General features: G+C 33.0%; 1 protein-coding gene across 2 annotated transcripts in view; it reads left to right on the top strand.

Annotated features, from left to right (window-relative positions):
- Window positions 1–11931: 11931 nt before the first annotated feature.
- The window catches only part of LOC143230921 (CD109 antigen-like), an 83990-nt gene continuing 70199 nt past the window's right edge, over window positions 11932–25722 (top strand). The window contains exon 1 of one of the 2 annotated variants that reach the window (XM_076465245.1): window positions 11932–12243. The gene's annotated coding sequence lies outside the window, so the exon portion shown is untranslated. Of the gene's footprint in view, window positions 12301–25722 lie in introns of both variants that reach the window. The other variant, XM_076465244.1, reaches the window with a different exon arrangement.

Here is a 25722-nt window from a genome sequence, read left to right as displayed (position 1 = left end):
AGCACTAAGTCATAAAATTAACTATATTTGGATTAATAAGATCACGAACTATATACACACACACACACACACACGTGTAACAAATTATAAACTATTAATAGATTGTTTATACAATAATTAATAATAAAGCAACGAGAGCAAGCTGAATAAGAAGGAAACATCAATCATAAGTTAAATATATATAATGACAGTAAATCGGTTACTTAATCTCTTTGATTAATAATACCAGAACAGTGTTGGAAATTCTAGTTCATTATCTCATGCTTAATATAATTGTTTTACTTCAAGAACATTGTATTCTGGAACAATATCAATATCATAGACCAAGTGTTTTTTGTATATCTTTGAAAGATACTCATTTGTATGATGGATATTATAAACTGTTCTACAAAACTAGTGAAGTACTAATAGAGCTCACCACCCTTATTGTTTGATGTAATGTTTTAATTACATATTCATTTGTATGATGGAGATTATAAACTGTTCTACAAAACTAATGAAGTACTAATAGAGCTCACCACCCTTATTGTTTGATGTAATGTTTTAATTACATATTCATTTGTATGATGGAGATTATAAACTGTTCTACAAAACTAGTGAAGTACTAATAGAGCTCACCACCCTTATTGTTTGATGTAATGTTTTAATTACATATTCATTTGTATGATGGAGATTATAAACTGTTCTACAAAACTAGTAAAGTACTAATAGAGCTCACCACCCTTATTGTTTGATGTAATGTTTTAATTACATATTCATTTGTATGATGGAGATTATAAACTGTTCTACAAAACTAGTGAAGTACTAATAGAGCTCACCACCCTTATTGTTTGATGTAATGTTTTAATTACATATTCATTTGTATGATGGAGATTATAAACTGTTCTACAGAACTAGTGAAGTACTAATAGAGCTCACCACCCTTATTGTTTGATGTAATGTTTTAATTACATATTCATTTGTATGATGGAGATTATAAACTGTTCTACAAAACTAGTGAAGTACTAAAAGAGCTCACCACCCTTATTGTTTGATGTAATGTTTTAATTACACATTCATTTGTATGATGGAGATTATAAACTGTTCTACAAAACTAATGAAGTACTAATAGAGCTCACCACCCTTATTGTTTGATGTAATGTTTTAATTACATATTCATTTGTATGATGGAGATTATAAACTGTTCTACAAAACTAGTGAAGTACTAATAGAGCTCACCACCCTTATTGTTTGATGTAATGTTTTAATTACATATTCATTTCGTTTTATGGAGATTATAACCTGTTCTACAAAACTAGTGAAGTACTAATAGAGCTCACCACCCTTATTGTTTGATGTAATGTTTTAATTACATATTCATTTGTATGATGGAGATTATAGACTGTTCTACAAAACTAGTGAAGTACTAATAGAGCTCACCACCCTTATTGTTTGATGTAATGTTTTAATTACATATTCATTTCGTTTTATTTTTAAGCAATATACCAAATGTTGCTTGAAACAATAATACAAAGTAAAAAAGAATAAAGTTACTCTAATAGGTGATATTCCAAAGCATGTAGGATCAAGAGAAAGAAGTTAACATCAGAAAATAAACCCAATGATCTTGGTACTGCACCTTAACATTCAGGAAAATCTATTTTATTAAAGCGCTCAGGATTTTTTAATTCCTTCCTGGTTATTGTAAGAGGGATGTTTTAAAAATGCTCGAACTTCAGACACCCACTTTACAATATTATGTTAAAAACAAATATAAAACACACGAACACATATAGATAATGCGGATCGTAATATGTTTTATGACAAATTCTGCATCTAGACCAGAGAAACCAGACATAACAGGATCGTTCAATCTCTGGTAACGAACATTTTCACCAAAACTGAAAGATATTTAATTTACTAGATGTCGATTTTTCTTTAATGGTTTGAGTTTCAAACAGAGTCTAAAATGTATTATTAAAATAAATATCAACAATACAAAGTCATGTTTTGTTTAGGATTTCATGAAACTTGTCGATTTTTTTAAAAATAATTTAAAACAGTATGATCATAAATGGAACAATATATTTAGAAATTTTCTCCAATATATAAAATTTGTTCGCAATTTTTTTTGGAAAATTTGTGGATTTCATAGAAAAAAAATCAAAGCATTTATTTTCAAAATTCTATAATTAACACCCGGCACTTTGTTAATAATATTATATTTGGATGGTTATTCTGTCTAGCTTGTATGGTAAAAACATCGGTCGAATGTTTTGTTTTGATCTTGTATTTTAATTATGTTTTTCTATGGAAATGCCCAATGATATGGGAATTGTTTCAGATTAATTAAACTTATAACTAGTTATTCTCGACTCCAGTCACCATTTTGAAACCTTAAAACCCTACTTAAATATGTCAAGCTTTGAATACTATGTTTCGTCATTTGTAGCTCACTATGTAATTCATCATATGCGAACTACTAAAATTGAAATGCGTGTTATAATAAAAAGACTGACAGAACAACTCTGAAGATCTTATTTATGTTCACTCTTCATTGAGAATACGTAATTAAACAGACCTAGTAACTTAGCAGTTATTTCCTTTCACGATTAATAACACGATGTACATTAGTTACAAGTTATTTCTATGAGGGCATCTGACAGTAGAAGAAATGGTAATAATTTGATATGTACTGCATTCATTATCGTGTGAGATTAAATGTTAAAAAGTATAGATTTCCTGTGTTGCGGCCACTTTTGGTTTTCTAACACTATATTAATTTCTCCTGTCACATATTATAATTTATCTCGGACGAGCCTCCAATTTATTATGTTGCGTAATACGATTTCAAATAGCCTAAAACTGAGTTAAATTGTACTTTGGCTTAGAAGTTAAATAAGTGTCGATATGTATCAAATGTGTGATATTTGCCAACAAGATTGATATACACATTTTCTTTCTCAACATGCCCCCGTTAGTACAGCGGTATGTCTCCGGATTTACAACGCTAAAATCAGGGGTTCGATTCCCCTCGGTGGGCTGAGCAGATAACCCTATGTGGCTTTGCTATAAGAAAAACACACTTTCTCAATAAAATGTATTATAATATACAAACAATTTATAATAACGGTTCTTATAAATAATTATTTATATAGAAAAGTTTTACAAACAGTATTGAGTCTTTTATCTAATTCGGAACGTCCTTGATATCCTATCAAGATGAGCGAATTAATTTCGAGTTTATATAGATACAATTCACTTAACAGGAAGCCAGCCACCTCTCGGCTGATCAGATGTGAGTTCCCCACTAATAAAGTTATATAATGTCTTCGTAAAAATACTAACATCCATTGTTACTCTGCTGAAGTTAAACAGTTTGTAATGTTCAAAGTATATAAATGTTTCTGGTCAATATGTCACAGTTATAGCTTCTGAGGTTTATAGTATATCAGCTATAACAAACTAATAATATATACTGTCTTTCGGCGCGTCGCGTTGGTTTATAAGCGTGAGGCAAGCTTCCAGAAATTTCAGCTTGCACGACAATACTGACGTTCACTAGCGTTTACATACACACACAGTATATTGTTGATTCTTACACTTGAAAATATTCTACAACTTTAGTGAATAGGCAGGAATTTCGCAATACACATTTTACAGTGTAAGTTACGTGCATTTCTAAATAAATATTTAGCTGAAAAAACATCGATGTTAAATAAATATATAATAGTAAGTCTATCACACCTTTATCCTTAAATAGTTAAAATTGACATTAAACAATTGTAACTAAGATATTATATATATGTATACATTGCAAATAATACAATAACCATAGTGCATTGTCAAAAATTATACAACGTCAGTAATCCATGAAAGTATATAGCACAATCAATACAAATGACCTTATCATAATAAAATTACATATAACGTGAAAGTGCATCAATACAGTTGTTAACAACCATTTGCATGAATTATTTTCAAATCATACTCTGGTCTGTTTTTGCTCTTCATTTGGTTCAAAAACGTCAGTGGGTTGTGATCAGTGTGAACAACAATAGGTTATTGTGATGCAGATACGTACACATTGAAATGCTAACACTAAACCCAATGTTTCTTTTTTCTACAGTAGAATAGTTATATTGGTGACAATTATACTGTTTAGAAAAATAACAAACAGAGTGCTCAATACTTCTGTCACTTGATTGTAATAGAATACTATCAATGCTATAACCGATGACATCAACAGCTATTACAAAATACTTATTAAAGTTAGATACCATCAATACCAGATAAGTGCATAATAAAGATTTCATCTTTTCAAAAGTAGATTGATATGTTTCAGATCACTTGAACTTTAATTTTTCTTCAATATCTTTGTTAATGATACAGTGATGTTAGCAAAATGTTCACCAAATTTCCTATATAACCAGCCATTCCAAAAAATCTCATCAAAATTTCTTGTTAGTAGGCGATGGATAATTCACAATACAATCAACTTTGGCTTGAATTGATAAAAGCTTGGCTATGGCGTCCTACATGACCTAAGTATACAACTTTGGCTTTACAAAAGTCACTTGTTGCCAAATTTACAGTGATATTGGCTTTCTTAAGTCTCTCCAAGACATCATATAATACATATAAGTCTTCTTTCCACGTGTTACTGTCAGGTATAATATCATCAACATTAATTCCAACATCTGACAGATTATTGAGACATTGTTTCATCATCCGATAAAGGAATTGCTTGAGAATTTTTCATCCTAAAAGGCATTAAACTGTATCAGTATAATCCATCAAGAATAACAAAAGTAGTTGAGTCACCTGCCCTATCAGTTGAAAGAACAGCCCAGTATCCCTTAAGCAGATCACAGATTGTTATATATCTAGCTTTTCGAATTTTATCAATACAATTTTCCATTCTTAGAATGGGATAAGAATCTACCTTTGATAGAGCATTTACTCTGCGAAAATATGTACAGAACTTAAATAAAATGTCAAGGTTAGGAAACAGCACACAAGGTGAAAACTAATCACTTTTATTGAGCTCTATAATGCTGTTTTCCAGCATATAACATATCTCTTTAAACATTTCATCGGCTTTGATTAGATAAGGATGTTGTTTCACAGGAAAAGTATCACCTGTATTTAAATTATGAATAGTGATGTTGGTTGGAGTATGAACGACCGAAAATATACAGTCGTTTTCAGTTAATAAACTAGCAAGTTTATTTTTCTCTTCAGAAGGTATTGATCAAGTTTTGAATCAATGTTGGCCAGAATGTTACAAGTACTCAGTCTGGATTCATCTCCAATATTTCCAAACTTACCAGCGTGTGAGACAAGGCGACTGTCAAGAGTATTAAAGGAACAATCAAATGCAAAAATATTTTCAGATTCAAAATATTAATATGGCATAGCTGGGTACACTTTCGACGATCAGGTGTTTTTACAACACAGTCAGTATCAATGACTTTCCAAACAGTCTCATAAGGACAATGATACCTAGCTTTGAATGGATGCCCCATAATAGGTAACAGTACTAAGACCATGTCACCCGGATGGAATTTACGCTCTTGAGCTTTGTGGTCATAAATATTTTTCATTTTAGCTTGGAATTACTTCAAATTTTCTCAAGCCATTTCTATTTCGCAAGCACCTAAGAGTCTGGACTGAAACTTATAAACTTAATCCAGTAAGTGTATTTATTTTGGATCATGTTCCTACCGTTGTTCCATTACCAACTTCAAAGGGCAATGCACTAAATGGTCAAACACCAATTCAAATAGCCTGAACTCTAACTATTACTGAATCAACTCACGAACAGCAAATAATGATAATTTAACTCCTTAATTCCAATCCTTCCCGTTATAAAGACAGATATTCTGCATCATATTTTTCAAGGTAGAATGGAACCTCTCAACAGTACCTTGCGATTCTGGATTGTACATGGTATAATTGATCTGTTTAGCACTTAGGTGATAAACAACTCGTTGAAACAACTCCAACTTAATTGAAGCCTTAGATATCTTTGGGCTGAAATGTTTCTCAAAAAGATAGCTTCATGCAGTCAAGTGGATGCACATTTGATAGTCAACAAATACTGGTTTCCTGATCGAGTTTTTGGTAAAGGTCCAACACAATTCACAATCAAACGACTGAATGTTTTTTTCAAAAGCTGGGACAGGTTTCAAAGAAGCAATAGAAATTTTCTGGTTAGGTTTTTAGACTAACTTACAAGTGTGGCAATTTTTTTACAAAACTGGCAAACATCTTGCCTATTTTTGATCAATTTGTTACATGCCTTGTTGACATCTAAATGACCTTCCATGGGGAAATCACGAAAATCTTACAAGATTTCAGAATAATATGCTTTGGGAACAATGATATGATAAACTACGGCCCAGTCCTCTAAAGCTGGTACATCTGGTGGTCTCCATTTCCTCTTGAGTACATTGTTTTTGGAACTTCCTCCAGCTCATCTTTACATAATGAAGAGATCTACAGATCGTTTTGTTGTTCAGATCAATTTTCTTTCAACAAATGGAACTTCACTAGGTAAATCAGATGCCTCACGTTCATCATTGGCACTCGCCGAGGAATCGCCAGTAGAACAATTATCCACAAAATCTTTCTTGGATCTATAAAATATCTGAGACAAATCTATAATATCGACGTCTCAATACATATCTATTATTTATTTTTGGCTTAATTTTTTACTCTGAGCTCAACTCACAGCACACGAGGGAAACACAATGGGATTATTCTCAACAATGTTCAGTTTGCTAATCATTGTGAGTTAGGCAACAAATCTTTCCCCAGCCAAATAGTTTCCTCACAACAATGATGTAATCTTAACTGGCAAAATAGGTCTTACACCAACCACAGCTGGTCTCAACACTAGATCTTATGCTAAATAAATGTCATGAAAAGGAACATTAACAAAACCACCCTAAATACCCTGAGCAACAAAAACGCACGAGTGGCAGAACTCAAATATAAAGGCAATATACCTTCTAACAACAACGATTTAATCTCCCCAGTATCACGTAAAATACGTATGGGTATGGGATTAGCAGTGTCATTTGTCAACGACAAAAAAAAAAACAAAACAACTGACACAAGATGTCTAAATTGCTCCTTGACTACGTCAAATGTTCAAGAAAAAATTATGAACTACGAATAGTGTATACAAACGTCATTATTTGTATAGGTGTAGCTGATTGAGGAACTGGTTTAATACTCTAGCTAAATCGTTTTAATGTTGTCTCTTATGTTCTAACTATACTTTCGAATTAGAATACGCATACAGATACAACTGCTCTAGGAAATACTGCAGAGTCTTTGATGTCTTTAATGTTTGTTTTTTTTTGTTTTTTTAACTTTCGCGCAAAGCTACACGAGGGTTATCGGCGCTAGCCGTCCCTAATTTAGCAGTGTAAAACTAGAGAGAAGGCAGCTAGTCATCACCACCCACCGTCAACTGTTAGGCTACTCTTTTAGCAACGAATAGCGGGATTAACAGTCACATTATAACGCCTCCATGGCTGAAAAGGCGACCATGTTTAGTGTGACGAGAATCCAAATCTGCAACTTTCAGATTACAAGTCGAGCGCCCTAACCACCTGGCCATGCTGGGCCATGTTTGGAGACTGTACGGATGTTTCATAATTCCCGATGATTAATGCCTACAACCATTAATTCATTTAATTATTTAAATTATATAATAAGTTACATTATCAAGAAAAGAGAGATTTCAAACAAGAATTCGAATTTTCCTTAACAAGGTAATAAAAAATGTGTAGGTCAAACTGTCAGTCTAAAATAATCAAATCATTTAATTATACACATAATATCAAAAATAATGTCACAAAAGAGAGAGAGAAATTCTTAAAAAACATTAAAATTTTGTTTTGAGTTTGAAAACAGAAGATTGTTTGTTAAACGTTCAGTATGTTATAAGTCACACGACTACTTCCTTTTCGAAAACAAACTAAATTTCAGCACATTTCAGGAATATCATTTTCTCATTGAGATAATTATTCTTGACATATAAGCGCCCTTGATATTAAGTTAGAGGTGTACTCCAAAGTCATCTTATAGGTTAGCGATAAGTTTAAATTCTTGTAACGCTAAATACAACGAGGTGGAAAGCGAATGAATAACACATTTATAGCTTTGTACAAGACCCGGCATGGCCAAGTGGCTAAAGCACTCGATTCGTAATCTGAAGGTCGCTGGTTTGAATCCCCGTTACACCAAACATGCTCGTCTTTCAGCCGTGAGGTCGTTACTATATGATGGTCAATCGCATTATTTGTTAGTAAAAGAGTAGCCCAAGATTTGGCGGTGGGTGGTGATTACTAGCTGCCTTCCCTCTAGTCTTACACTGCTAAATTAGGAACGGCTAGCGCAGATAGCCCTTATGTAGCTTTGCGCGAAATTGAAATTAAAAAACAAAGCCTTGTACAAATAAACAATAACAAACAAGAAATATTTATTTGAATAAAAAACGTTTGAAATGAGGAAAATTCTTGCTGATTAGGATGTTAACATTCTAAAACTTTATGTGAATTTTCATTTTATGAAACTTAATTTCTTCAACTTTTTAAAAGAATTGAATAGTTTTTCACTATTCTCACAATTCGTTCTTCCAAAACATTATCGAACAAAATCTAAACAATGTTTTACCTAATACTTGACCTTGTAATTTGAATAATTAGTGTTATATTGGTGAAACATCTTTGGTTGCTATGTGCCTCACAATAGATGGCGCACTTACATTTGTTTTGCTTATAACTGCTTGAAAAATTTACCAGGTAAATTAACTGGCATATTTTTAAAATTGGCTTCCTTAAATCGTCACTTTTTTAAATATGTCGTGTGATTACATGTGAAAAAAAATACGTCTACAATACACTCTGTTGCAGGTAGAAATCCTTACAGTTATTTCAGAAATGTGAATTACCACGCTTAATTTATGAAGAAAAGCATCACATATCGACATTTACAAGTAAGCACAAATGTTATTTCTGCTTTACCCATTAACGTTTGTAGGTTATTTTCTTTCTTTGTTTGATTTTTGCAATATTATTTGTTTTACTTTCGTTCATTAATTGTTTTCGAAGTAATTATTATAATTAACCAAACAATTATTATTTTTACAATGAAGCCAGCTTTTCAATATATTTTGACTGCAATTTTCAGTAGCTAACTGTAGTCTGTATTTACAGATGAAATGAAGCGGTTTAATATATTACAGAGATGAATATAATATTCAAACACTAAATATTAATATTATAATATATATCATGTTGTGTAATTTTAATAATCACAAACTTTGCAGGTTTTTTAAGGTAGCTCCCAAATATAATGCTACTTTATTTATTTTACAATAAAAATCTTGACTCACCACTACGTTCTTGACGAGATTATTAATCATAACCGTAATCTTAGCACTTAATAAATAACGTAATAATCTTAACCCCATATCACCGACATGTATTGTGTCATCCCAACTTCTGTAGTCCCCCAAAAACGACATCAACTGAAAGCAACGTATAATTCTTTGGAAGAATGAGATGATGAAAACTATGTTGTTAGATTCAATGAAAAGACACATATATTTGAATAATTTAACGTTACACAATATAACACGTAATTATATGTATTGTGCAAGAACAAATATGTACAAGATAACTTCGAAGCTAGACGCCCAAAACTAAATTATGAAAGGTGCAACATTCAAACTAAAAAAAGTAAATTTAAAGAAAGAAAAAGTAGGGTTTAAGGATGCACATAACTGGGATTACAGGTGTTAACAATGTGATCACATAACTGGGATTACAGGTGTTAACAATGTGATCACATAATTGGGATTACAGATGTTAACAATGTGATTTAGAGAGCTAACTAATTGGATGATTATTTTAATAAGATTCAAAACGCAAATAATATGAATAAATGAGGTTAAAATGGGCTTAAAGATGCAGAAAGAGGAAATGAAATATCAAATGTATCTTACATAAATGTTAAAAATAAGATTCAAAAATATAAACAGTAGCGTTTAAAGATATTAACAGTATGGATCAAATATATAAACAGCAGAACTTAAAGATGTCAGGAATGTAAGTTGTAGGATTTGTAAATGCAAACAACGTATTAACTTTTAACTACAATAAGATTTAAATGTCTGAACAGATTGATAGAAAAGGGTATCTCTATATTATTTTAAATTGTTGTAGAAATGTGAATAATTATACAATGAAAGTGGCATGAAAATATTTCAAAGAAAAATCATGATTTAAAATCTAGAGTTAAATTTAAATTAAACAAAACACTGAAATGTTTAATATAAAATTAAGAAACCTGTGTAACAGTCTTTGACTCCATACAGTACTTGAAGACGTAAAATATACGAAACGATATTGCGTAATTCAACACAGAAAACGCGGTTCTCAACGTTAAACCTAAAGACATGTCTCTAACCGCCTGCGTTCAGTCCTTTAGTTTTTTGTAACAAAAGCAGAAGTCTAATCCGGTAGTATTTGATGGTCTCGACAAAAAAAAATTCAGACCTTATATAAACTAGTAAAGGTACCAATGCTAATTGAGGCATTAAATTAATTGGCTTCACATGGCTTGACGGTGTGCATATGCGCCATTTGCCTGCATTATGACAGTGGCAAGGATGGTAGTAGATCTGGCTCGTAAAAATGAGTTAAGTTAAAAACATGTAACCACATACAAACACAAGGTTGTTAGGGTGCTCGACTCGCAATCTGAGGGTCACGGAATGGAATTCCTGTCACACCAAACATGCTCGCCCTTTCAGGCGTGGGGGCGTTATAATATTACAGGGAATTCCACTATCCGTTGCTAAAAGAGTAGCCCCCAATTTGCTGTGGGTAGTGATGACTAGCTGCCTTCCCTCTAGTCTAACATTACTAAATTAGGGACTGCTAGCGCAGATAGCTTTCGTGTAACTTCACGCGAAATTCAAAAACAAACAAACACACATATACTTGCTTTAGTTATAAGTAATTCAGCGTGTGTGTGTGTGTGTATGCAGGTGACCATTCTTCACTTATATTAACGTACTTTCGTTGTTTGTGTGCACAATGTTGACCTTATCACACGCGATGCCCGAAGCAGGCTGACTAAAAATATTACCAAGAGGTTGTAACCCAACACAGAGTTTGGAGCCTATTCCCCCCCATTCTTCACCACACTACCACTATCCCAAAAATATTTATTGTATTAAAACATAGTTTTAAATTATGTAGCTAACTGTTATAGTAGTGGACAAAACATATTACGTAGCTAACTGTTGTAGTAGTGGACTAAATATCATATGCAGCTAACTGTTATAGTAGTGAACTAAATATCATATGCAGCTAACTGTTATAGTAGTGAACTAAATATCATATGGAGCTAACTGTTATCGTAGTGAACTAAACATCATATGTTTTTGTCATCTTTTATTCAAATTCGACAATTTGTAGACAAAAAATTGTAGTCTTACAAAATGTCTACAGACTGATACAAAACCCAGTTAAAAGTATTTTTGGTTAAAGCATAAAACAAAAGCACTCGTGCAGTAATGTGAATAAATAACAATCGGACCCGATGGATAATCCAACGAAGTTGACAAGAGTAAAATAATGTTCGAAAGCAAATGGTTACAAACTTTAATAGTCCATTAAGTGTTTGTTTGTTTTTCCTTAACGCTTTGATTTTTTGTATAATTTTATTAAAATCAAAGTTGTAATTATTTCCGGAATTATTTAACTCACTTCTTATCGACTGGATCGTTTGAAAAGTCTAATAATTTGTCACAAAGAAAGGAATCTATTGACAAGTTGAATGTTTAACATAGTCACCGCAAAATTAATAATGGAGCCACTTGCGACGTGCGCTGTTACAAGATTGGTTGAGAAGCGAGCGCCACAAGCGTTCAAGCAAGTGACATACCATAGGCGTATACTTCTGTATAGTATAGTGTAGAGACTTGCAAGCGAAAGTTGATTTTATCATGGACGTTATAACATACTCAATATATCAGACAGTTTAGTTTGGTTTTAGTAATTTCTAATACTATAAACAGTTTGACTTTAGTAACTTCTCTAGGTGTTAGTGTGGTAGAAAACGTTACAGCCTGAGGGAGTATTGTTGTTAACATCGTATCACCAGTCTGAAACACGTCACAGGAAACGTAACGAATCGAATGGCTTCACCTGTCTGAGAAAGGCGGCAGAAAGACAGGTAAACAGGACAGTGCTCATAGAAACAAAGGGAAATTTACGAAGAATTTCGAATAAGGTATTATACCTTCATTTAACTTACTCTAATATTTTTATAAACTTTTTACGCTTCAAACAAGTGCAAAAGGTTTTGCTTCCTTGCTGGGACCCTGTGACAGCAGGTGACAGACAGGGCCCTTTTGTGGTCAGCACGTTTCGTAGCAGATACAGTGAGGGCGGTGGCTCACGTTAGTGCCTCGTTGTTGACGAAGATCTTACCAAATTTTAAATCCAAGACAAACAAAACACACAATCATATTTTCAGTAAATGTGCAGATGACGATAGACATATTTGTTAAGTTTACACTTGCAGCATTTATTTACGACAATAAATAAATCAAATTGCTCTTTAAGATTTAAGTTTATAATCTAAAAGCTCCTTTATACAGTAATACTTAATATAAGGCAAAAATGTTTATTTAAGATATAATTACAAACTGAAGGATCTGTGTTACAGTATTTCTGGACAATGGTAAAGCTTTTAACATATTTTTTAAAGTTTCACATGGATATAGATGTCCCTGAGCTGTAATACTCTTGACAACGTTAAAACTATGTTGTTAGTTCATACTTGGAAACAGATAAATATTTTGTTTTAGAGTAATAACTACGATGAAAACTCTGTGATTACTTAAAACAATGGCATACTATCTTTCCAGTATGTATTTTATTTCCACAAATGTATCTGTAATATATTCCAGTGGGTATTTGGATATGGTTAGATGGGTATTACAAAATTGTGGAATCTCTGAATATTAGATGTGCAAAAAACGTGCTGTGAATATATTCAGTTAAGAAAGCGTTCAGCTTATATAATAACGAGTTATCATAAGTTAAAGATGCTTCAAAATAATGAAATTATTAACATTCCATATATTTCTGAAAGCTTGCTCTTATACTAAGAAAAATGGCATGTTTGAGGGACCACAATGACCAGACTTGTACTTGGTTATAGATTGTTATTTTTAAAGAACTATGAAGAAGTTTAAACTTTTAGAGGATATTGGTCAAGTATGTTTTGTGTATTTATTACAGCTTATAATCAATGTCGCTGTTGGATGTAAAGTTATTATTTTGATATAATACTGAAAGTTGTTAAACATCTGAAAACACTTTCACCTACACATTTAAAATAAATTTCTCACATGATTTATAAGAATCACTGTACTTATCATATAGCTTATAAGAATCACTGTACTTATCATATAACTTATAAGAATCAATGTACTTATCATATAACTTATTTTAATAAATAACCTAACAGGTGTTTTATGATGTCCCTAAACTATTTTCAATTCTAATCATAATTAAACGTAATTAATACCCTATATACTATTATTTTACTGTTAGAAAAATCTTTAGTAGCCAACTTAGACATAAATGTATGTAGGTTTATGTCAATTATTATCGACTAGAATTAAACGTATTTTACTAATATTACAATGTTTGTTTGTTTGCTTGTTTTTGAATTTTGCTCAAAGTTACACAAGGGCTATCTCCGCAGTATTACAATGACTTGAGTTTACTTGTAAGGATGTTATTCAAAATTATAATACAATTCACAACACAGGCTAGTCACACTGTTTGTAAAACAACTTCCGTTTTAATGGTTAATGTTAACATCAGAAAACATTTGCGACCCCAGCAAAGCTGTTGAAAATTTATCTCTTAAATATTCAATGTTCACTTTTAGTAATCGTTACATTATAATAAATGAGGTAGAAGGATTATTTTAAAATATTAAAATCACATAAGTAGTTTAGAACTGTGACTCGAACTTTTTGTCTGCGAACCACCTGAATTTGGGATGAAAGATTGGTGGAGATTATTATAACAATATAATTTATAATTATTATAACTATAATTTAACAAAACAAAATAAGTTTATAATTTTTTTTCTTGAACAAAATTCTGTAATTTTAGGTTTAACGTTCCTCACTTTTAGCCTTGGGCCAAACGTGGCTCTGGTATTTGACAGAAGGCTTCGTTAGCATTTGATGTGGCAGATGTAGTGTGGTTGACATATATTTATCAGTTCCTTCACTCATGGGGACTTAGAATTCATCTTTCTTCCGTATTTGGACTTCTGGGCCGCCAATGGTGGAAACCCTGTCTCACAAATGCCATTAGAAAACGAACTGCTTTGTCTGCAAGTTCAGAGTGCTGTCTAGTTCTCCCAGCCATAACTTTAATAGTGGAGTTCTTAACACTGATTTTAATGTTCCATCACAAGAAAGTCCTTTTTCATAATGGAACCAGCAGTCAGGTCATTATTTTATAAAGAGTGAAAAGTCTGAAATATAGTATACGTTTTTTCCAATTTTAACACGAAAGCCACATAACGTTGAGGTTTAAGCTTTTCGCTTTAATTTTCCTGGTAATATAGCTAAATTTTGAAGGCCTAAATTATCGGCTTTTCTCTGTGATTATAAAAAAAACTTTCCTCGGACCACTTAAAGGGAACTCGCGGATCACAGTTTGAGAGCTTCTGGTCTTAACAAATGAAAAACAACAACAATTGCTAAATTACAATAACACCCTGTTTAGCGCTTTGGAAGTTCTCATGGTTACAACTCTAAATGAATCAGCTCTAAACAGGGACATTTTAACATTATACGTATGGAGATATGTAACTGAAGGCAATGTTTCTTACATGTGAAGGATATATAAATAATTTATTTGGGTATTGATAAATTTAACGTTCTCTACCTACTATAGTGTCGTCATCACTTAAGAAAAAGGACATTATTATTAGCCTTCAGTCTTGTTTCGTTACGAAGCCATCAAATAGAAAATCAGACCAATTATGCCACGCCCAGCTATCACGTTTTCTTCAGGATTTGTCAGTACATATAGTTTTCTCTTACGTTTTCGGCCCCAGCATGGCCAGGTGGTTAGGACGCTCGACTCGTAATCTGAGGGTCGGGTTCGAATCCATGTCACACCAAACATGCTTGCCCTTTCAACCGTGGGGGAGTTATAATGTAACGAGCAATCCCACTATTCGTTGGTGAAAGAGTAGCCCAAGAGTTGTTGATAAGTGGTGATAACTAACTGCCTTCCCTCTAGTCTTACACTGTTAATTTAGGGATTGCTAGCGCAGATAGCCCTCGTGTAGCTTTGCGCGAAATTGCAAAAACAAACAAAAATTACGCTTTCGACTATGCTAGTTATAAACAACAAACAGACAAGGTTTTCACCTATTATATGAGATATTATATACTTTGTTTTCTGTATGGAGATTCGTAGGTCACTTGTTACGAAAACGTTTGTTGTTGAATTTTCCCACTGGAGCCTGTGTTGTTGTTTTTTTCTTATAGCAAAACCGCATCGGGTTATCTGCTGTGTTCACTGAGGGGGTTCGAATTCCTGATTTTAGTGTTTTAAATCTCCAAAGACCTACCGCCGTCCCAATGATATTGCGTAGATGGCTGATGTTTAAACGGTTCATATTACACTGCTAGAAACACCAGAAAAAATTGAGATAGCAGCGGGACATTGTTTTTTGGATGTTTTATTCCGTGTTCTTTGTTCCATTATTTTAAACTGTGTAATGAAAGAGACACATTTCGTAAACAATACAGTAAAACTTCGCTTAGCGCCATCACGCTTAAAGCTGATTCGTTATAGAGCTATTGTTTTCTTAAGAGATTATTTTTTTCACAAGAGAAAGAAAAAATTATGAAAATCCATAACGGTCGGAACATTACTTTTATATACTAATGATAATTATGCGCTAAGCGATATATCTGCGGACTTACAATGCTAGAAACCGAGTATTGATACCCGTGGTGGGCAGAGCACAGATAGCATATTGTGTAGCTTTGTTCTTAACTCCAAAAAACACTCCCTACCTACTCTTCGGTTTTTAAGGCTAAAGTCTCTTCATAATATTACTATCTTTATCCACTACACATTCCTTAGCCGAAAATCTCTTCCTTCTACTACCACCTTTACGTACTCTAAGTTTCTTGAGCCTTTTCTTATGAAAGTTTCTGAACGATGAACGAAACCAGGAACCGTGAAACACATCGAATATCAGAAACGTGACATTACTGAACAAGGAACAATGTAGAGGTTCTAAACAGCACTGAAACACCAGTATTTAATTAAGCAACAAAACAGACTGGATTATTAACTTTGATATATCCACGAGACAGTGCTAGGAGATTAAATCTTTTTTTACCTGAACAACCTGCTGATAAAATTAAATGACTGCTTCTCCTAATATTATATTTCGTTCTTGCAAAAATATCGCGTTTTAACAGTTTATACAGATTTTGAACGTACTGGATTGTAGTTGCAACATCGTGTATTAGGAACTGGACAACTTTAAAATGTCATCAAGCGCCTAGCGGACGATTGCATAACTTCATAAAGAAAGTGATAAACTGTCGATTCTTACAAAGTATTAAACATGTAGGCATATAGTTTATATACATTGATTTTAGGTAACGACCCGTCTTTAAGTTTGTTTGTTTTAAATTTCACGCAAAGCTACACAAGGTCTATCTGCGCTAACCGTCCATAATTTAGCAGTGTAAGACTAGAGGGAAGGCAGCTAGTCATCACCACTCACTGCCAACCCTTGAGCTACTCTTTTAACCACGAATAGTGGGATTGATCGTCACATTATAACGCCACTGCGGTTGAAAGGGCGAGCATGTTTGGTGTGACGTGGATTCGAATCCGCGGACCCTCGGATTACCAGTCGAGTGCCTCAACCAGCTGGCCATGCCGAGCCCCCCTCTATTGGACGAGCAGTCGTCTAACAAGACGATCAAAACTAAAAATATAAATTCAGAACAACCAAAATACGTTTGTCTGCAACAGATAAAACGGAAACTATCTTTGACCTTCACCGTTTAATACAACACTGTATTCCATTTATTCTGCTGTACTCTCGTTTATTGTTTACAAGCTTTGACATACGTCAGTACTTTAACTTTAGATACTTCATTGTTAATGGTATTGAACATTATTCCTAACATGATTAAGTTAAGTAGTTAAGCAGTAACTTCAAAGTCGCACAGAAATCAGACTTCATTTCCGGAAGAATTGGAATGATAGTTTAACTTTGTTTGGATTGAAGGGGTATCATTAATATCCTCCGAGTGGCGGCATCAAATTACATTAAACTTCAGATAAACTTAATAAATAGTATCTCGTTTTAGTTTAAACCACACAAACACACACACCAAAAACCATCTATCATTTTGTAAGTTTGAAAATCCAAAATTTTGTTTTCAGACACCATTTGAAAAAAGCGCTGAAAACATTAAAATGTAGAAATTATCTGTGGTTGTTCAGTAAGTTCTGTTTTATACATGTCTCGTCAATATCAGTTAGATTGATATTTTTAACATACCGATTAACATGTTAACATTTTACCGATTATAGTAGTCACCGTTTCCGGTTATTAATTGTAGAAAAAAAAATTGGAGCATGAAATAACTTAAAATAAAAGGTGACCTTGGACCTTACACGTACCTTTCAAAATGGCGCTAATAATAGTATTCTTACCAACAACAATTTTGATCGAGATAATTTATATCTAAGAAAGAAAAAAAGGCTCCTTATAATTATTAAAAAATATACATCTAAGTAGAGGCCATTAGAATAAAAGTAATATCAAAGTTATCGCCCGAACAATGCTGTGTATACATCTTAAAGTTAATTTACATGTGTATCTGTAGTAAGGACAGATATTTAAATGAGATTTTTAACAGTAATGTTGAAGTTGTGTACGTCGAACTTGTACTTGGTAGAACGTTTAATTTATGATACAAAGAAAACAGTTTTCTATAACTGTTTCTTTCTTTACGCTGTATTTTTGAGAAAAACTTTCTATGGCTGTTCTTTTCTGCTATAACTATGCCTACTGTGAACTGTTGTTAAAGGTTTGTTCCTTAAAGATATTCGTCACACAGTGGTTATCTGCTTTAACTCTCCCCAGTTTAGAACTGGGGAGAGTAGGTAGCTGGTCGACGGCTGTCATCGCCAACTTTCGGGTTACTCTAATCTAATAATGGGATTTGACCATTAATTTAATAAGATATTTATGGCCACAAAATTCAGGTTTTCGTCAACAGTTCCTCAGTCTGGCACGTTCAGTACTTAGCCTTTGTTTTGTTTTTTTTTCTAACAGTTACGAAGGTACAAAAATTACTTCCCTTCCACCACAAAATTGCACACTTTTTGAACTGAAAAAGAATTTTGAAATAATGACGAGAAAAAGTGTAATATACACATAAGTATAAGTACAGAAGTAGCCTTACATGTCAACATAAGTACAGAAGTAGCCTTAGTAAGTATAAGTACAGAAGTAGCCTTACATGTCAACAGTAAGTATAGAAGTAGCCTTACATGTCAACAGTAAGTAGAAGTACAGAAGTAGCCTTACATGTCAACAGTAAGTATAGTACTAGCCTTGTCAACAGTTATAAGTACAGAACAGTAACAGTTTATTAAGAACAGCTATATTAATATATAACGTCGTGGCTATTAAATATGACATAGTTATTTATTACATGTACCTTTGTAGTAAGTTCGTTTATTAATATTAACAATACTAACGAGAGTTTTACATTCTGAAATTTAACAAGCACTTTCTTGTGGATACAAAAAGCAGTAACGATACTAGAAAATCAACAGCGAAGTTTGATGTTTGAAATAATGCTTCTACCGCTCTGTTACTTTTTATTCAGTGATTATAATTTTTTATATATCATCAGTGACATATAAACTTTCATTATAATCACTCACTAATACATCATCAGTGACATATAAACTTTCATTATAATCACTCACTAATACTTCATCATCAATAAACTTTCATTATAATCACTCACTAATACATCATCAGTGACATATAAACTTTCATTATAATCACTCACTAATACTTCATCATCAGTGACATATAAACTTTCATTATAATCACTCACTAATACTTCATCATCAGTGACATATAAACTTTCATTATAATCACTCACTAATACTTCACCACCAGTGACATATAAACTTTCATTATAATCACTCACTAATACTTCATTAGTGACATATAAACTTTCATTATAATCACTCACTAATACATCATCAGTGACATATAAACTTTCATTATAATCACTCACTAATACATCATCAATGACATATAAACTTTCATTATAATCACTCACTAATACTTCATCATCAGTGACATATAAACTTTCATTATAATCACTCACTAATACTTCATCACCAGTGACATATAAACTTTCATTATAATCACTCACTAATACTTCATTAGTGACATATAAACTTTCATTATAATCACTAACTAATACTTCATTAGTGACATATAAACTTTCATTATAATCACTAACTAATACTTCATCATCAGTGACATATAAACTTTCATTATAATCACTTACCGATACTACTCGGTGTATCAAATATTTACTAATTTTTACAATTATGCCAGTCAACTGCATCATCTTATGTTTTTTGTTGTTGTTTTTTCGGGGATTTATTTCGCCGTACCACGTGAAAACACTCTCGCATGTAATAGTAGGAATACACGTTGATTTTATGGGCTATGGTGATTTACCTCCTGATAAGATGTATTATCGTGCAGAAAGAAATAGAACCGGTAATCTTTGACTCAATTCAGTGTAAAAATATTTCGTCTACCAAAGTAGTTTTTGGCATGAAAAATTATCTTTATATTTTTTTATAGTTTATGCGTATTAAGTAAGATACTTTAGGCAATGTCAATGCTATTTTTGTTACTATAGCAATTTATTATAGTTTATTTCATTTAGTAAAGGTAGTTTTGCTTGTGTAGCTATTTTGATATCTAATGTTCATGTTCCCTTTATAAAAGTATTTGCTCTCTTGGCTGTAGGAGTGTTATAATGTTACGATTAATCCCAGTATGCATTGGTAAAGGAGTTGGCGGTGAGTGGTGAAGACTAGCTTGTCTTCTCTCTAGTTATTCGCAGCTAAATATGGGACAGCTAATCAGGTAGTCTTCGTGTAGCTTTCAGTACCATGCTGTCGGTAGTTACTTAGTATTAACTTTGAGTTATGTGTTCAAAAATAGTCCTACGTGGTTTTAATTACATTCAAGAGCTTTTTTATACTAGTTACAATGGTAAAATCCCGAGGAATATTCCGATTTTCGTATCAGCCAGACAGGACGCTAATATTAAAATTAAGGGCTACGATACATACATGCACACACCCAAGTGTTCTATGTGATGCAAAGAAATACTGCAACTGGTTATTGAACGTTCGGCATTTGTTCTCCGCCAGTTGAATAATTACCTGAGATGTAAACAAACCCGCGAAGGACTGAATCTAGGGCCTGGCATGGCCAAGCGCGTAAGGCGTGCGACTCGTAATCCGAGGGTCGCGGGTTCGCGCCCGCGTCGTGCCAAACATGCTTGCTCTCCCAGCCGTGGGGGTGTATAATGTGACGGTCAATCCCACTATTCGTTGGTAAAAGAGTAGCCCAAGAGTTGGCGGTGGGTGGTGATGACTAGCTGCCTTCCCTCTAGTCTTACACTACTAAATTAGGGACGGCTAGCACAGATAGCCCTCGAGTAGCTTTGTGCGAAATTCCAAAACAAACAAACAGACTGAATCTAATACGTACTCATTATGAACAATGAAACTGTTTGAAAGTTATTTATGGAAAAACACCCCAAAAGAATGGTGCATGCTAATATGTTATTTCAGTAGTGCATATATGTACGTATATGATAGCTAATGATTGAAATGATAAATATATTGTTGTTGTAAAGTTGGTTAAAAAAGTAATATATTTTAACAATTATAACTACATTTAGATAGTACAGTACTTTACTATAATAAATCATACGTATTCGTGTTAAGCCTAGCTTCCCATACAGTGTTAGAACAGAATGATGATTTGTTAACTTTTCATTGGATGTTTGTAGATTTTATACGAACAGCTATGAAGTTGTTTACGCTATGTTTCACGCGCAGTTGCTTCCAGATTTAATCTCGTAACACCTATTTTTTGACGCATTTTTCTGGGGGTAAAATGTCCCCAAACTCTCGTATCACTAGCATGTTTTGCTTGCTGACTTTGTCTTGCACAATATGTTGACTTTTTATCACAGAAATTGTAACTCCTCATTTGAACGGAGCTGATACGGAAAACGAAAAGAACATAAGGATCAAAACCAAATCTGGATCGTTTCAATATACAGTAAAAAACAACAAAAATAGTAGTTCTGTTACCTGAATATGTTGTTTTTTAGCAGAAGAGTTGAGATAGGATGAGTGAAAAGGTTGAAATAAACTGTGGTATTTATGTGGCTCTACTTACAAATTATGTATTATTGTAAAACGTACACGTTACTTAACCCTTCCTTGGCTAGAACACTAACAATGAAACTATATTTTTGACAGAATATATCAAGAAAATAGGTATAACGTGTAGAGGCCGTTAATTTACTAATAAATGTAATTAAAGTATTATAATAAAATTTCCATTTTGGTTATTATTTGTGTTTTAGTTCTAAAGTTGATTATTTATTATTAATATCATATTACTGTTGGTATGATAGTACAACAGCATGCAGTTCTATCATATTATTTATAGAACTTTTACAAGTTTTGATATTTCGCTGCACATGCTCGTAGTCTAATATTAACACTAGTTTATATTTAAAAGTACTAATATACAGCGCAGTAGAATAATTCCGAGTTAAACACTTTTACAGTGCTAGTGCCAATTGTTTAACGTTATAAATAGTAGCTTGATTTGCTTTGAATTTCGCGCAAAGCTACACAAGTGCTATCAGTACTAGCCGTTCCTAATTTAGCAGTGTAAGACAGTGAATCTGACAATAACCGAAGAAGGGCGAAACGTTGTTCGCTCCTCTACATAAACAATTTTCTCAACCCAAACCAGCCGTTTTCACACATATATTTCTCTACAAGTGGGTTTTCTCGTCATCACTGTATATATATAAAAAAAAATACAATTGGGGTAAGTAAGTTAAAATTTGCTTTTTGAAATTAACATTTTTGCAGTTCCCATGATGGTAGAAAGACATTAATTGGTAGCCCAGTAAACGAATTATACTAGTGTGAAGAGTCTCATCCAGTTATCTAAATAAACTAGTATAGCGCTCAACCACTACCCATTTATTAAGTCTACTGTGATTATCATGCTGTAAACAAGCCTTTTTATGCAGCAAGGTGTATATCCGCATAAAGTAGTCCTAAGTTGTTAAATTGCCTAATTCATAATTAAAAATAATTATAAGTTTTTAGTACAATTTTTCTAATTTGTATTTTCTTATATTTATTTAATAAATTCTTATATTTGTTATAGAATATTTTATTTAAAGTTTTTCTATTAAATCCATTAACTATTAATTTGAAATACTGATACAAAGATTCATCAGGAAGATATATATACACACACAGATGGAGAGAAAGAGGAAGATACTGAACCTATATAATACACATTTGTTTTTATAGTGAATTTTAAAAGTGCTTATAAACCTGCCATATCTTTTAAAATTGTCATAATGACTAATTACGTAATCATTCAATTACAATTAATATTATTTGTTCATATACGTAAAAAACTATTAAAATGAAAGTTGGTAGTAATACACTTTATCCATTTATGGATACTAAATAGTTGATAAGAATTAACCTTACAAATGAAGATATTTTGGTTAACACTTGTCATCCAAAGTTCCTGGTCGATTGACAAATTTATCACTACACCTTCCAGCCTTTGAAATCCTTAACATCTTAAAGCTTTATCTTGACAGGCGGTTTGTTTGTTGTAAAAGCACAAAACTAAACAATGGACTATCTCTGTTTTGCCACCACGGGTATCGAAACCCGGTTTTTAGCGTCATAAACCCGCAGACATACCGCTGTGTCGCTAGGGGCTTTATAGACGGATTTTCTATGTCCTTCTAGATATAAATCTATTCATCCAGTGATGCTAATTTGTATCAGATTTTTAGGCAAGTTTGTTATGGAGAAAACTTTGTATTTAGTAGGATCTGTGACTTTGTATTTAAATTCTGATGAATAAGAAAAGGAAAGAAAATACAATATCTGATACTGAAACTGATGTCGTTCTGTAAATACGAGGATTTAAAAAAGTAAATGTCGGCTATTTTTTTTTCATATTTTATGATTTCCTTCACCTTTGATTTACTTTCATTCATCTTTGTATAGGAATATTATAATCTTACATCTAGTATTAAAGTTTCTCATACCCAAGAATATCATTTTATTAAGAATCAGTTTAATATATTTTGTCTCATTGTTATAAAGCTGTTTCATAGAAACGTTTTTCACATTCTACACATAGTAACGTAGCTATTTCAGAACTTGTAACATCTTAAAGTTAAATATAATCGTTTTTAAGAACATAGTTTAGCATTATTTTAACCTATTAAATACTCAAAAAATGTTTTATATTTTCAAGCAGTTATATTAGAGAATGCTAATACAGAGTTATAATTTTTCCAACAACAATCGTTTTAATTATTACAAGCCGCTCGGCATGACCAGGTGGTTAGGGCACTCGACTCGTAATCTGAGTCACACCAAACATGTTTGCCCTTTCAGCTGTGGGGGCGTTATAATGATATGGTCACTCCCACTATTTGTTGGTAAAAGAGTAACCCAAGAGTTGGCGGTGAGTGGTGATGACTAGTTGCCTTCCCTCCAGTTTTACACTGCTAAATTAGGGGCGGATAGCACAGATAACCCTCGTGTAGTTTTGTACGAAATTCAAAAAACAAACAAACAATTATTACAAGTCTGTTTTGGTTCTCATCACTCGTAGCCTTGGGGGATTAGTTAGTACCTGTGTATGTGATAGAATGGGAAGTATTGATGTAGTTTATGCAAATAAGCAGTCTGGAACAGTATACCATTTTGTTGAAATTAGGAGGTTAAATTTTAATATTTCACCACTTCATTTTTAGTAGTAAGAATAAACGTGTTTTATTAATAAAAGTATTAACGAGTATGGTAATCTCAGATTTACTTATCCTCATCCTGTGCTTTCAATTACCTGTTTTAATTTATGTCTTTTATTGTTTTATTGAAAGTGGCTATTCTGCACAAGTGACTGAAGAGAGAACGAATGATAGTTTAAGTCTGGGATGTTGTGACTTTGAACACACTTCTCTGTTTCCACATTAAAACAAGAGTCTCAGACGTGAAGTTTTCGAATATACATATATAAATGTTCAGTCTTACAGACTACGTCCCCCACTTTATCTGTTTGGGTTGTACTTTTCCAAATACCTGTCCTGTAAGGATATATTCTACGTACCAAAGTTTTATCTGTCCGTTGTGTATTAGGCCTGACATGATCAGGCGGTTAAGGCATTCGACTCGTAATCTGAAGGTCGTGGGTTCGAATCCCCGTCACACCAAACATGCTTGCCCTCTCAGCCTTGGGCGCGTTTATAAATTGACGATCAATCCCACTGTTCGTTTGTAAAAGAGTAGCCCCAATAATTTGTGGTGAGTGGTGATGACTAGTTGCCTTCCCTCTAGTCTTGCATTGCTAAATTAGGGATGGCTAGCGCAGATAGCCCTCGTGTAGCTTTGTGCGAAATTCAAAAACAAACAAACAAACTGTACTGCATCAAAGACGCTATTCACTTATAGCCCCGTCGCACCGAACATGCTCGCCCTTTCAGCCGTGGGGGCGTTATAATGTGACGGTCAATCCAACTATTCGTTGGTAAAAGAGTAGATCAAGAGTTGGCGATGAGTGATGATGACTAGCTGCCTTCCTTGTAGTCTTATAGTGCAAATTTAGGGACAGCTAGCGCAGATAGCCCTCGTGTAGCTCCGGGCGAAATTCAAAAACTAACAAACAGACATGATTATTACAAATGTACAGGAGGGAGGACAAAGTTTTTCGCCCTCCCAGATCTTGACAAAAGAATCTAGATCCCGATGCAAAGAAATGTAGTTTTTTTTGCTGCTGTAGTAACAGGTAAGATTTTCTGAGACCCATCAACGTGTCTCCATCTTTGTTGTGAATGATGTTACATGCTAACTGTAAATAAATCTTGTATTATGTAACAGATAATAATCTACATTAAATTGTTTTATGCGACACTTTTAGATTTCATTTCCAATAAATATTGCAGATGATAATAGTAAGATCCATTCATGATAGGTGAAATGTCCAACGGTGTTGGTTTACCTACAAAGCTGCAAGCTTTTGTTTAGTTGGAGTTTAAATAAAGAACACTGTAAAACTAAAACTGCTAGAAATTAAAATGTTCTAAGAACACAGCATTACTCCCAGAGAAAAGTAATAATCGTAATTAGACCGCAGTAAATGAAGCCAACGAATTATTTTCAAATAAACTCCTCAAACATTTCGACATAACTGCTTTTATAGGGTTAAAAAGAAAGGCCAAGAAGA

The sequence above is a fragment of the Tachypleus tridentatus genome, chromosome 10, assembly GCF_004210375.1.
Source record: "Tachypleus tridentatus isolate NWPU-2018 chromosome 10, ASM421037v1, whole genome shotgun sequence".
In the NCBI taxonomy this organism is placed as follows: domain Eukaryota; kingdom Metazoa; phylum Arthropoda; class Merostomata; order Xiphosura; family Limulidae; genus Tachypleus; species Tachypleus tridentatus.
This window is presented reverse-complemented; position numbering and strand designations above follow the sequence as displayed.